The sequence below is a fragment of the Microcaecilia unicolor genome, chromosome 3 (genome assembly GCF_901765095.1).
Source record: "Microcaecilia unicolor chromosome 3, aMicUni1.1, whole genome shotgun sequence".
NCBI lineage: Eukaryota > Metazoa > Chordata > Amphibia > Gymnophiona > Siphonopidae > Microcaecilia > Microcaecilia unicolor.
The window spans coordinates 423,080,367-423,094,646 of NC_044033.1; the positions used below are offsets into that span (position 1 = coordinate 423,080,367).

At 42.7% G+C, this 14,280-nt stretch overlaps 1 protein-coding gene across 1 annotated transcript in view; it reads left to right on the plus strand.

Annotated features, from left to right (window-relative positions):
* The window catches only part of SMC6 (structural maintenance of chromosomes 6), a 413,908-nt gene that overhangs the window by 393,843 nt on the left and 5,785 nt on the right, over window positions 1–14,280 (plus strand).

The window sequence follows — 14,280 nt, forward strand, 5'->3', positions numbered from 1 at the left end:
CCATGAGTTTGATGTACTACTACTACTACTACTACTATTTAGCATTTCTATAGCGCTACAAGGCATACGCAGCGCTGTACAAACATAGAAGAAAGACAGTCCCTGCTCAAAGAGCTTACAATCTAATAGCACCGTGGAGGCCATGTGGCCTAGCAACTTCATCTGCCAAGCTGTGACTTGCTGGCTGGCCTGAACCCGAGTGGCTTTTGTGACTAGAACTTCCTCCCTCGGCACATGGATATAGGCTCATGCCTGCTGTGTGTCTAGCAGGCTCCTTGAGCTCCAGTTGCTGAACTGGGAGCAGATGGGGTAGTTTAAAATGAACCCTAGTAGCTCTAGCACCCAAATATTTCTCCACGTGAACTCCTGAGCACCATCCTTCAATGTGCTCTTCACCAGTCAATCATCCAGGTATGGAAACACATGGACTCCCAGTCTGCGTAGCGATGCTGCAACTACCACTTGACACTTGGTGAAAACCTGGGAGCTGACGCAAGGCCAAACAGCAACACGTAGTACTGGAAGTGTGGTCTGAAAGTATTGGGATGTGAGCATAGACATCCTTTAAGTCCAGAGAGCATAGACAATCTTTTTCCTGAGTCATTGGGAGAAGGGTATCCAGGGAAAACATCCTGAACTTTTCTTTGGCCAGGAATTTGTTCAGGGTCCTTAAGTCTAGGATGGGACGCATACTTGGAATAGAATCCCTTCCCTTCTTCCCCTAGTGGAATAAGCTCAGCCATATGGGCCTTCAGAAGGGCAGAGAGTTCCTGGAAAGAACATGCTCTTGGAGGGCAATTTGGTGGTCTTTGATGCCAATGTAGAGCGCAACTGAGACAGACAATTTGATGATCCCACCTTTCCTGGGAAAAAGTCAGTCCACCCCCCCCCCCCCCCCCTCGACAGGTCATCTGGTATGCCAGCTATGCTGTGCTGAAAGGGTCTTCAAAAATGTTTCCAGGTCTTAGTTGGAAGGGACATAAAAATGAATTCCTGGGCATAATATTCATTTTTACTGTTGCAATTCAACTCGGCCACAAAAAAAATACTTCCCCGTCCGTATTTCAAAATTCCTATAAATGGCTTTAAGCTATGATGCATACTCAAAATTGAACAGTCTAGAGAGATTACCCCCAAGTAGCATTTGGAGTCTCTGGCCCATTCAGAAGGAAAAGTGGCCTTAAGCCTAGATTCCATCTGGACAATCATAAGAACATAAGAATAGCCATACTGGGTCAGAACAGTGGTCCATCTAGCCCAGTATCTTGTTTCCAACAGTGGCCAATCCAGGTCACAAATAACTGGCAGAAACCCAGATAGTAGCAACATTTCCATGCTACCAATCCCAGGACAAGCAGTGGCTTCCCCATGTCTGTCTCAGTAGCAGCCTATGGACTTTTCCTCCAGGAACTTGTACAAACCATTTTTAAACCCAAACACACTAACTGCTGTTACCACATCCTCTGCCAACTAGTTCCAGAGCTTAACTATTCGCTCAGTGAAAAAAATATTTCCTCCTGTTTGTTTTAAAAGTATTTCCATGTAACTTCATTGAGTGTCCCCTAGTCTTTGTTCACATGTAGTCATGTACTTTGTTCTTATGTACTCGTGTTCATTTTGTACCCCAACACTTCATTATAGGGTCTGAATCTCCTGAGATGATATAGTAGCAGGGATATAATCGGTTGACTGATAGTGAAACTGATAGTGTAAGCCTCTTTGATTGTTTTTTTGCTAGAAGAGCAGTATATCATGGGATATTACATACATACATATGAGTCTTGCTCTTATTTGCCCTGGCTATAGAATTTTGGGAGCAATAATCTGAAGGCAGGCAGATATTTGCATCATATGGGTTGGGAATACTGCATATAGAGGTGCATTGTTCTCTTTGGCTTCTGTGGCTGGTATTATGGTTCTTGAAGCTGTCTGGGTGCTGCCATGTCCGAGTTTGCTTGACTGACATTTCAGCCATCTTGTTGTAGCTTTCTTCACCCTTCACCAGATTTTATTAGAATTTATTTACTGCCTTTTTGAAGAAATTCACCCAAGTTGGTATACAGCAAGAATAATTCAGACAAAGGCAATAAACAATTACAACAGTAAAACATTCCAATAACAGCACCCATTGTAGCATAGTGTGCTAGTTACAAAGTCAATACAATATACATTAAAACATTTTAATAGACAGCAAAGGAGACCAGCAGAGGTGGAACAAGTAGACAGATAAGATAGAGTAACAAGGATTTATGCCAGTGGCGTAGCCAGACTGCCAATTTTGGATGGGCCTGAACCCAAAGTGGGTGGGCACAAAATTTTCTCTCTACCCCCCTCCCTCAGCAAAATTTAGTCACGCTAATCAGATGCATTTGTCACACAGGGTAAAGTGCTGCTTTTCAGTGCATCAGATTTCAGAAAATTTATTTAATAGCCTAACATCCTTTTCAGTGAGCTTTTAGAGGCCAAAACCTCCTGCCTCAGGTCAGTATAATGCTGTTACGGTATCCTCGCCTGACCTAAGGAAGGAAGTATTGGTCTCTGAAACTTCATTAACACAGGTACCATATTACTTTATCCTAAATTTAAAATAAAATTATTTTCTTTACCTTTCTTGTAGGGCCATTTACTTTTTCTCATTGTGTCGCTCCCAGTCTCTAGATTCTGCTTTCCTTCGTATTCGCTTAACTCTTCTGCCAGGTTTTCCTGGCCATTTGTCATTTTTCTCTCCTTTTTCTTTGCTTTCTTCAATATTTTTCTCTCTCTCTCTCTGTCCTGATTTAATTCATTCTTACTATCCATTCTTTAATTTCCTTCATCTACTTATGGCTTTTCATCTTTTTCTCACCCTTGTTCTCCCCATGCCCCTTCCTCTTATTCTCCAGTCTTTCACTACTCCCCTTTTCCATCCAGCAGCTCTCCTCTTTCTCTCCCCATCCTTCCAGTCTCCCCTCTCTCTCCCCATCCTTCCAGTAGTCTCCCCTCTTTCTTTCTGCATCCTTCCATCCAGTGTCACCTCTTTCTCCCTACCCTTCCATCCAGCATCTTCCCTCTTTCTCTCCCCATCCTTCCATCTGTTTTCCCTCTTTCTCCCCATCCTTCCATGTTTTCCCTCTTTCTCCCAATCCTTCCATGTTTTCCCTCATTCTCTGCCATCCTTCCATCTGTTTTCCCTCTTTTCTCCCCATCCTTCCATCTGTTTTCCCTTTCTCCCCATCCTACCATGTTTTCCCTCTTTCTCCCCATCCTTCCATGTTTTCCCTCATTCTCTGCCATCCTTCCATCTGTTTTCCCTCTCTTCTCCCCATCCTTCCATCTGTTTTCCCTCTTTTCTCCCCATCCTTCCATCTGTTTTCCCTCTTTCTCCCTATCCTTCCATGTTTTCCCTCTTTCTCCCCATCCTTCCACGTTTTCCCTCATTCTCTGCCATCCTTCCATGTTTTCCCTCTTTTCTCTTTTCCTCAAGGCCCGCCCTGCATGCCAGCGCCAGCCCCAGCTCCCATTGCCGGCCACTGCTGCTTTTCCTGTTGAGCAGCAGGCGCTACAAAAAGAAGAAGCGCTAACGCTAAGGACAAAAAATGTATTAAAAAAAAAGTGCGGCACCGGCAGGCACTGTCTAGGCAGCCTTGAGGCATTGGCTGCTGGCTCGCAGGCTTCTCCCGTCTCTTACGTTACTGCCCCTGCAGTGACGTAGGAGACGAGAGGAGCCTGCGAGCCAGCAGCCAATGCCTCAAGGCTGCCTAGACAGTGCCTGCCGGTGCCGCACTTTTTTTTTTTTTTTTAACATTTTTGTTCTTAGCGTTAGCGCTTCTTTTTGTAGCGCCGGCCCTGCTGCTCAACAGGAAAAGCAGCAGTGGCTGGCAGTGGGAGCTGGGGCTGAAATTGGGTGGGCCTGGGCCCAGCCAGGCCCACCCATAGCTACGCCCCTGATTTATGCAGATAAGGGTAACCAACTTAAGGAAAATTTTGTACATGTGGTCAAAAAAGGTGAATGCAACTGATCTCAGCTACAGTATGTATGGTAAGCAAGTCGTGCTACAGTATGTGCAGCTAAAGTTAGTCCTTGTGTGAAACTAGCTAGCTAGTTGCCTCTTCCATTAAAGATTTTGGAGAACTGCTGGGCTTTACCTGCTTCCTGAAGCAGAGCTTTGAATTAGGCGAATCCTTTCTGGGAGTGCGTTTGGAGGTGAGGAGCCAAGTATTTCCAGTGACAATAAATGGTGCTCTGTGCACACCTGATGTCTGCAGGTCAAAAATGATGGCTTATCTTCTTTACAGAACATGATATGAAATTTAAGGTATGGGGGAAACCCCATTGTGCCTCTTTTCCAACAGTCATGCTTGTTTTCGAAACAGGAAGAAAGAGAATTTTTTTCAATTTCCATATACTGTTGTATCTCTGCACCTAGTATGAAAGGGGAGAGGAAAGAATAGGCGGGTTGGTAAGGGGGCTGTAGACATTGATTCTCTGATCTTAGTCTTTGGGATGTGTAATAAAATATTAGAAGAATGGCAGATAGAGAAGACTCATTACTTAAAGCTTTATGCCATAAAACAACTTACCTCGGAGCAGAAATGGCGCTGCAATCCTAACAGGCCCAAACAACTTGGATACACTTTACAATCCATCTGAGGTATGTGAAAATCAAAATCTGAACAAACCAGGAGATCAAGAAAGTCTGCAAATACCATGCAGGCAAACCACCTCTGATCTCCCTATCGGAAATGTAAATCAATTGGGGATAGTAAACCTCTCAAACTATCAATTATCACAGCATGAAGTCTCTGTACTTTCCAAAGGACTCTCGTTTTGCCCATCCAGCAAGCTTGATGGAATTCAGTTATACTCGGATCTGGAAGAATTCTTTAGAAAACTACTACTACTACTACTAAACACATTTAAAGCGCTGCCCGGGTTACGCAGCGCTGTACAGTTTAACAAAGAAGGACAGTCCCTGCTCAAAGGAGCTTACAATCTAAAGGACAAAAAGTGCAGTCAATCAAATTTTTTTTCTTTTTTTTTTATTATTTCTTTATTCATATATTTCCATATATCATCACAATACGTGAATATGCAATCGGCATTTATACAAAAGGCTAAATAAAAAATAAAGAGAAATATTAACAGCCTTTCTGTCCACAAGTTTATGAAATTTTGGAATCCAAGAATTTAGAATTTAAAGTAAAACATATAGCAATAATTAAGGACTAGTGGTTGCAACCTCTGGTTCAGACCCCAGCCTGCATTGCAGTCAATCAAATTGGGGCAGACTAGATTTCCTGAATGGAGGTATAATGGTTAGGTGCCGAAGGCGACATTGAAGAGGTGGGCTTTGAGCAAGGATTTGAAGATGGGCAGGGAGGGGGCTTGGTGATTGGGCTCAGGGAGTTTATTCCAAGCATAGGGTGAGGCAAGGCAGAAAGGGCGGAGCCTGGAGTTGGCGGTGGTGGAGAAGAGTACTGAGAGGAGGGATTTGTCCTGTGAGCGGAGGTTACGGGTAGGAGTGTAAGAGGAGATGAGGGTAGAGAGGTATTGCAGGGCTGCAGATCGCGTGCATTTGTAGGTTAGTAGGAGAAGCTTGAACTGTTTGCGGTACCTGATCGGGAGCCAGTGAAGAGACTTGAGGAGAAGGGTGATATGAGCATATCGGTCAAGGCGGAAGATAAGACGCGCTGCAGAGTTCTGAACAGATTGAAGGGGGGATAGATGGTTAAGTGGGAGGCCGGTGAGGAGTAGGTTGCAGAAGTCAAGGCGAGAGGTAATGAGAGATTGGATGAGAGTTCGGATGGTGTGCTCAGAGAGGAAGGGGCGAATTTTGCTGATGTTATAGAGGAAGAAGCGACAGGTCTTGGCTGTCTGCTGGATATACGTAGAGAAGGAGAGGGAGGAATCGAAGATGACCTCGAGGTTGCGGGCAGATGAGACGGGGAGGATGAGGGTGTTGTCGACTGAAATAGAGAGTGGGGGAGAGGAGGAAGTGGGTTTGGGTGGAAAGACAATGAGCTCAGTCTTGGCCATGTTCAGTTTCAGGTGGCGGTTGGACATCCAGGCAGCAACGTCAGATAGGCAATAAAGTAACACCCAACAGACTGGAACACAATTTTAAACAAAAGAACACATATTTCACCCCACAATGTGGACAAAACAATAAACTGGACAGCTACATAGAAAGTTTCAGGTACAGGGTAAAATCACAACTTTCCAGCAAACAAAAGAAAGTCCTTTACAACCTTTACTCCACCAGAAATAGCATCCGTAAGCAACCTACAAAACAACCAACGCATTATCATCAAACCCGCAGACAAAGGGGGCTCAGTGGTGATTATGGGCACACAGAAATACATCGAAGAAGGGCACAGACAGCTCTCAGACAAAACATACTATAGGAAACTAACTGAAGATCCCACACAGGACTATACGAAACAATTGAAAGTCCTTATCAGAACATTTCCTAAACAAGTACAGCCACATCCGAAGAAACTCATACCAAACCAGCCCTCTGTGGGCACATTCTACATGCTACCCAAAATCCACAAACCTGGAAACCCTGGCAGACCAATCATATCGGGTATCGGCACACTCATGGAGGAAATGTCTGAACTTAGAGAGGGGATTCTGAAACTTCTTGTGCACAAGACAAACAGCTTCATTCAAGACACCACAGACTTTCTGAATAAATTGAAAAATATCAAGCAATTACCACCGGGTACCCTTCTGGTCGTGATTTATTTTATTTATTTATTTATTTATTGCATTTGTATCCCACATTTTCCCACCTATTTGCAGGCTCAATGTGGCTTACAGAGTTTGGTTATGACATAATCATTCCATGATATCAGATACAATTAGTAATGTACAATGATTGGGTAAGGGAAGAGAGAAAGAAGGTGTTAGGCAGGATAGAAGGTGGACTGTGATAACTGGGTGGATTGGTAGGGTAGTTTTGTATGCTATGGGTTCTCTTTGTAGGCCTTGTGGAAGAGATGTGTCTTCAGAGATTTGAGGAAGTTGGTTATTTCGTCAGTAGGTTTCAAGGCTATAGGTAGTGCATTCCACAACTGCGTGCTCATGTAAGAGAAGATGGTGGCGTGTATCAGCTTGTAGATGTAGAATCACTATACAGCAACATTCCCCATGCGAATGGCATAGCTGCATGTGAGAAGCTCGTAAAAACATCCACACTGGACCATCAATACTCACCAGAAACTATTACAAAATTAATCAAATTTATTCTAACTCGCAACTATTTCTGCTTCAACAATGATATTTACCTACAAATCATGGGCACTGTGTTGGGCACCAGGGCAGCACCCCATTATACTAACCTCTTTATGGCTGAACTGGAAGAGATTTCTGAATACATATCAGACCACACCCCTAAAATACTACCGGTACATTGATGCCATTTTTATGATTTGGACCGAGGGGGAAGAAACTCTAAAACAATTTTACAGTTGTTTCAATACATACCATCCTACAATCAGATTCAAAATTGACTACTCCCCAGAAAAAGTCAATTTTTTGGACACCACAGTTTCAATCAGCAATGGCTACAAACAAACATTCATATATAGGAAACCCACAGACAAATGCAGCTACCTCCACAACTCCAGTTTCCACCCTTCACATACAAAAAAATCCATTATCCACAGCCAAGCCACAAGATACTACCGTATCTGCTCTGACCCAGGGGACAGAGATAGGCACCTCAAAATCCTGACTGCATCCTTCGAACAGAAAGGATACAACCCCAAAATAATCTCCAAGAATATTGCCGCCTCCCTCAAAACACCCAGGGAAAATCTGCTACAATACAAGGAAAAGAAAGCCAAAGTCAGAACCCTCCTTATAGTGACATACAACCCAGAGCTGGAAAAACTGAGGAAAATCATAAGAGATCTGCAGCCACTACTCCAGGAGGATGAATTACTGAAAGAGATATTCCCATCCCCACCAGTGCTGACCTTCCGACAGCCACCCAGTTTAAAACACAAGCTAGTGAGAAGCAAACTCTCAACAGAGACCCAAAAAGAAGAGAATGGCACACATCCTTGTAATTTATCCAGCTGCAAAGTATGCCAAAACATTTCACAAGACCCCACAGTCATCCACAAAGGAAAAATATTCAACATAAAGGAATCCTTCACATGCTCATCTTCCAATGTAGTAAGTATATGTCATCCAGTGTAAAAAATGTGACAAAGGGAAACAAGCCAGATTCTGAAGAAGAGATTTAATTTACATAGACATCATATGAAAAATGCCAGTGCCAATCAAGATGTTACCTCTGTGGGACAGCACTTTACAAAACCAGAACACTATACTAATGATTTTATAGTGAGAATACTTAAAGGAAACTTTAAAACAATACAGGAACGCAAGACCTTTGAAGTCAAAATGATTAAATGTTTTGACACCCACCAGACAGGACTTAACAAAGATCTGGGTTTTCTAGCCCATTATAAACCATGAAATTTCACTGCTTTGTCACCCTCTGATCACCATGCATATATCCCAGTCCCCCATCCTCTCAGCCCTCTCTGTTTCTCACCTAGCCCAGCCCTCCCTCATCCTTTCAGACTGTCACTGAAATACTTTGATGTTTCACTTATATATGCTGTTATCAAAATTTGCTTATTTCTGATCTGATGAAGAAGGGCTATCTTCAAAAGCTAATCAAAAAATGTATTAAGTTAGTACAATAAAAAAGGTGGTATCTTATTTTATTTTCTATGTTTTATTTTATTCTATTTCTGTTGACTGGCTTTAGAAGTGGACTAACAGCATGGCTACCACATCTCTCTGCCATAAAATGAGAATCTTAACTTTTATTCACCAAGCAACTGTCAACCAATGTAGTGCATGCTGCACTGGAGTTATATGCTCAAAACGACTAGTCCCTGTCAGGACTTGTGCAGAAACATGCGACTTCGTTTATAGTGTTATAACTGCTGTTATCTGTGGGTTACCGCCACATTAGAAGCACAAAAGTCATTTTTTTTCTTTTTTTTTTTTCTTTTTTATAATTTTAAGAACATTAGTAAAGCATACAGCTTGCATAGCACCACGGGTTCTTCAGTGCCTACTGCAAACAAATGAAGAAACCTCTTACACAAAAACTAGCATCCCTTGTTAAGAACTCAATAGAATATATAGGAAATACAAAAACTCCCTCCATCCCCACCCTCCTCTACCCTTCCACCTCCAGGAATCTATCCCATAGTTCTTGACATTGATGCCTATCATGATTTTGCATAGCTGCAAGGTGATATTTTTCACACAGCCAGCCCAATTGAGCATGAATGTCTTGCATAGTAGGTGGTTAGTACATAAGTACATAAGTAGTGCCATACTGGGAAAGACCAAAGGTCCATCTAGCCCAGCATCCTGTCACCGACAGTGGCCAATCCAGGTCAAGGGCACCTGGCACGCTCCCCAAACGTAAAAACATTCCAGACAAGTTATACCTAAAAATGCGGAATTTTTCCAAGTCCATTTAATAGCGGTCTATGGACTTGTCCTTTAGGAATCTAACCCCTTTTTAAACTCCGTCAAGCTTAACCGCCCGTACCACGTTCTCCGGCAACGAATTCCAGAGTCTAATTACACGTTGGGTGAAGAAAAATTTTCTCCGATTCGTTTTAAATTTACCACACTGTAGCTTCAACTCATGCCCTCTAGTCCTAGTATTTTTGGATAGCGTGAACAGTCGCTTCACATCCACCCGATCCATTCCACTCATTATTTTATACACTTCTATCATATCTCCCCTCAGCCGTCTCTTCTCCAAGCTGAAAAGCCCTAGCCTTCTCAGCCTCTCTTCATAGGAAAGTCGTCCCATCCCCACTATCATTTTCGTCGCCCTTCGCTGTACCTTTTCCAATTCTACTATATCTTTTTTGAGATACGGAGACCAGTACTGAACACAATACTCCAGGTGCGGTCGCACCATGGAGCGATACAACGGCATTATAACATCCGCACACCTGGACTCCATACCCTTCCTAATAACACCCAACATTCTATTCGCTTTCCTAGCCGCAGCAGCACACTGAGCAGAAGGTTTCAGCGTATCATCGACGACGACACCCAGATCCCTTTCTTGATCCGTAACTCCTAACGCGGAACCTTGCAAGACGTAGCTATAATTCGGGTTCCTCTTACCCACATGCATCACTTTGCACTTGTCAACATTGAACTTCATCTGCCACTTGCACGCCCATTCTCCCAGTCTCGCAAGGTCCTCCTGAAATCGTTCACATTCCTCCTGCGACTTGACGACCCTGAATAATTTTGTGTCATCGGCGAATTTAATTACCTCACTAGTTATTCCCATCTCTAGGTCATTTATAAATACATTAAAAAGCAACGGACCCAGCACAGACCCCTGCGGGACCCCACTAACTACCCTCCTCCACTGAGAATACTGGCCACGCAATCCTACTCTCTGCTTCCTATCTTTCAACCAGTTCTTAATCCATAATAATACCCTACCTCCGATTCCATGACTCTGCAATTTCTTCAGGAGTCTTTCGTGCGGCACTTTGTCAAACGCCTTCTGAAAATCCAGATATACAATATCAACCGGCTCCCCATTGTCCACATGTTTGCTTACCCCCTCAAAAAAATGCATTAGATTGGTGAGGCAAGACTTCCCTTCACTAAATCCGTGCTGACTTTGTCTCATCAGTCCATGTTTTTGTATATGCTCTGCAATTTTATTCTTAATAATAGCCTCCACCATCTTGCCCGGCACCGACGTCAGACTCACCGGTCTATAATTTCCCGGATCTCCTCTGGAACCCTTCTTAAAAATCGGAGTAACATTGGCTACCCTCCAGTCTTCCGGTACTACACTCGATTTTAGGGACAGATTGCATATTTCTAACAGTAGCTCCGCAAGTTCATTTTTAGTTCTATTAATACTCTGGGATGAATACCATCAGGTCCCGGTGATTTACTACTCTTCAGCTTGCTGAACTGACCCATTACATCCTCCAAGGTTACAGAGAATTTGTTTAGTTTCTCCGACTCCCCCGCTTCAAATATTCTTTCCGGCACCGGTGTCCCCCCCAAATCCTCCTCGGTGAAGACCGAAGCAAAGAATTCATTTAATTTCTCCGCTACGGCTTTGTCCTCCTTGATCGCCCCTTTAACACCATTTTCGTCCAGCGGCCCAACCGACTCTTTGGCCGGTTTCCTGCTTTAATGTATCTAAAAAAATTTTTACTATGTATTTTTGCTTCCAACGCTAATTTCTTCTCAAAGTCCTTTTTTGCCCTCCTTATCTCCGCTTTGCATTTGGCTTGGCATTCCTTATGATCTATCCTGTTACTTTCAGTTGGTTCTCTTCTCCACTTTCTGAAGGATTGTTTTTTGGCTCTAATGATTTCCTTTATCTTACTGTTTAGCCACGCCGGCTGACGTTTAGTCTTTTTTTCCCTTTTTTCTAATACGTGGAATATATTTGTCCTGAACCTCCAGGATGGTGTTTTTTAAACAGCATCCACGCCTGATGCAAGTTTTTTACTCTGCGAGCTGCTCCTTTCAGTCTTTTTTTCACCATTTTTCTCATTTTGTCGTAATCACCTTTTCTATAGTTAAACACTAGCGTACTTGATTTCCTAGTTTCACTTCCTTCAATGCCAATATCAAAACCGATCATATTATGATCACTGTTATCAAGCGGCCCTCGTATCGTTACCCCCTGCACTAGATCATGAGCACCACTAAGGACTAAGTCTAGTATTTTTCCTTCTCTTGTCGGCTCCTGAACTAGCTGTTCCATGAAGCTGTCCTTGATTTCATCAAGAAATCTTATGTCCCTTGCGTGTACAGATGTTACATTAACCCAGTCTATATGCGGGTAATTGAAATCCCCCATTATTATTGTGTTGCCCAGTTTGTTTGCGTCCCTGATTTCCTTTAACATTTCCGCATCCGTCTGTTCGTCCTGTTGAGGTTGTCCCCGTTGGTGCACCATCACCATGTGAGCCAACGTAAAAGCAAGCATCATTAATATATCTCTTGGACCCTTCAGGCCTCACGGGGCATTCAGGAGAGCTATTTCCATAACAAAAGGTATTGGAATCGCCACCAAAGTATGTACGTAATCAAACACGTTCTGCCAATAAGTCCAAAGAAATGGACAGCCCTACCACATGTGACGAAAGGTGCCCTTCTCCCTGCACCCTTCCAGCATCTCTTATCCCCTTTACCTGAAGTATAAAAAAAACACAATTTGTGTTCTATACTAATGTACTAACATATTTAAATCGTTTTCAATGATCTGTGGTTCATTTGAAATATGATGTATGCATGTAAACATGCCCTCCCATTCTTCTACAGAAATGTCCCTACTTATATTCGTCTTCCATGCTACCATATACTTCATCTTCACCTCTTTAGCATCGAGCAATAGTCTATCATTTGGGAGATAAGACCCCTGTAAGTGCCAATGCCCAATGGTTGTTCAAATTTGGTTTTAATGAGTTGGCCTGACAGAGGACCCTTTGCCTTTAATATATAATTTTTCACCTGCAAATAAGGGAACAAATCCTCCTGGTGTAACTGATACCTACGTTGGAGATCCACAAATTCCAGAACCTGTCTACCCTACACAAAGTAGCCAAAATAAAATAGGTTGATCTCTCCCACTGCCTAAAGACCCCTCCATCCAGCCCTGGTAGAAAATGTATGTGAAAGCAAAGCAGAGAAGGCAAAAGTAGAAACTAAAAGACGATTCACCACTGGAGACGTGAGTCCAACAGTCTTTATTATATCAATGACAACGACCCGACACAGGCCGTGTTTCGACGCTAAAAAAGCGTCTGCATCAGGGGTCAATAAATACACCAAGTAGTAAATTGAAAACGAGGAGTCCTACTTGTATGTGTGTTGTCAACTCACTGATCACGTAGCACTAATCAGAAAATGCTGGAGGCAAACTATCAGAGCAAGAATCATTTTTTTATGATTCTTGCTCTGATAGTCTCTACTTTTGCCTTCTGTGATTTGTCATCGTAGAGAACTTCTCCTGTTCTATATTTTGAAAGCAAAGCAGACCTCATTCAAGGATTCCATGAGGTCTGCTTTGCTTTCACAAGTATATAAAGAATATTCCCTTGACAAAGCTGTCAATGCGAAACAGGCTCCTGTCGGGACTACAGACATATCTGAGATCGCGCACAGATAAGTGACATTAATTCGTTTCCAGCATTGTTGAATAAATGTAGAACTGCAGTCAGTTTGTCTTAAGGCACAAGTGTTAGAAAGACGTGCCAGTTATCGCAGAGACTGTGGCCATACATTGGGTAATGATACCAAACTGCTTCCCGCATTTAAGAAAAACCACAGTACGAGTTCTGTAATTATGGCAAGCAATTAAGATTACAACAAATGCAAAATTTTATAAAAAACAAAAATTGAACCAGAAGAAAAATTAGAATAAAAGCAATGGACACTTTTTGCATGCTAAAATTGTATCACGGAAGGTTGGGGGTTGTTGGTGATTATAAATAGTCATGGTGTATAGGCTCACCTTTTGGTGATAAAAAATTGCCTAAGTGACTGTATGAGACTTCCCAATCACAAATTAATAATTAGAGGTACTGTGTATTACATGTTTTACTACTAACCGATTGTGTATTATCTACTGTATATTGGTAGAACATTGCCATTCCTATTTTTGACAGTTATTTCTAGGATAAGCATCGTAAAAATCTATTTTACTGTTCTGGGATCTTGCCAGGTACTTGTGACCTGGATTAGCCACTGTTGGAAGCAGGATACTGGGCTTGATGGACCTTTGGTCTGTTCCAGTTTAGCAACACTTAATGTTTTTATGACATTAGTTACTTTCTGGGTTGCCGTAGTCTGGGCTGATTTCGGACTACTTGTGGCAGTGCCTTCTTTCTGCTGTATTGCCCGGGCTTCTGAAGCTGTCACTACTCTTATTCATGCAATGAAGTGTAAATAGCAGCTTGAAAAGAAACAGTGTCTTACAACAAATACTCTTCTGTTTAAAGATGGCCAAGACCTCCCAAAATTCTCAGTAGTGCTGCAGGATAATGGATGAGAGATCTTGAAATATTTCCACCTTATGATTTTGTCAAAAGGGTCCTTACTCCTTGGCTTTCCTCAAGTCTCCTTGGCTTTTTTTAAAAATCATGAAAGCTGACCTCTGTATCCTTTTGGAGATCCCCTCTCTTTGGACTCATTGCCCTGTGGGCCCTATCCACCTTGATGCACCCAGAAACTCCACCATCTAAAGTATCTCCAGC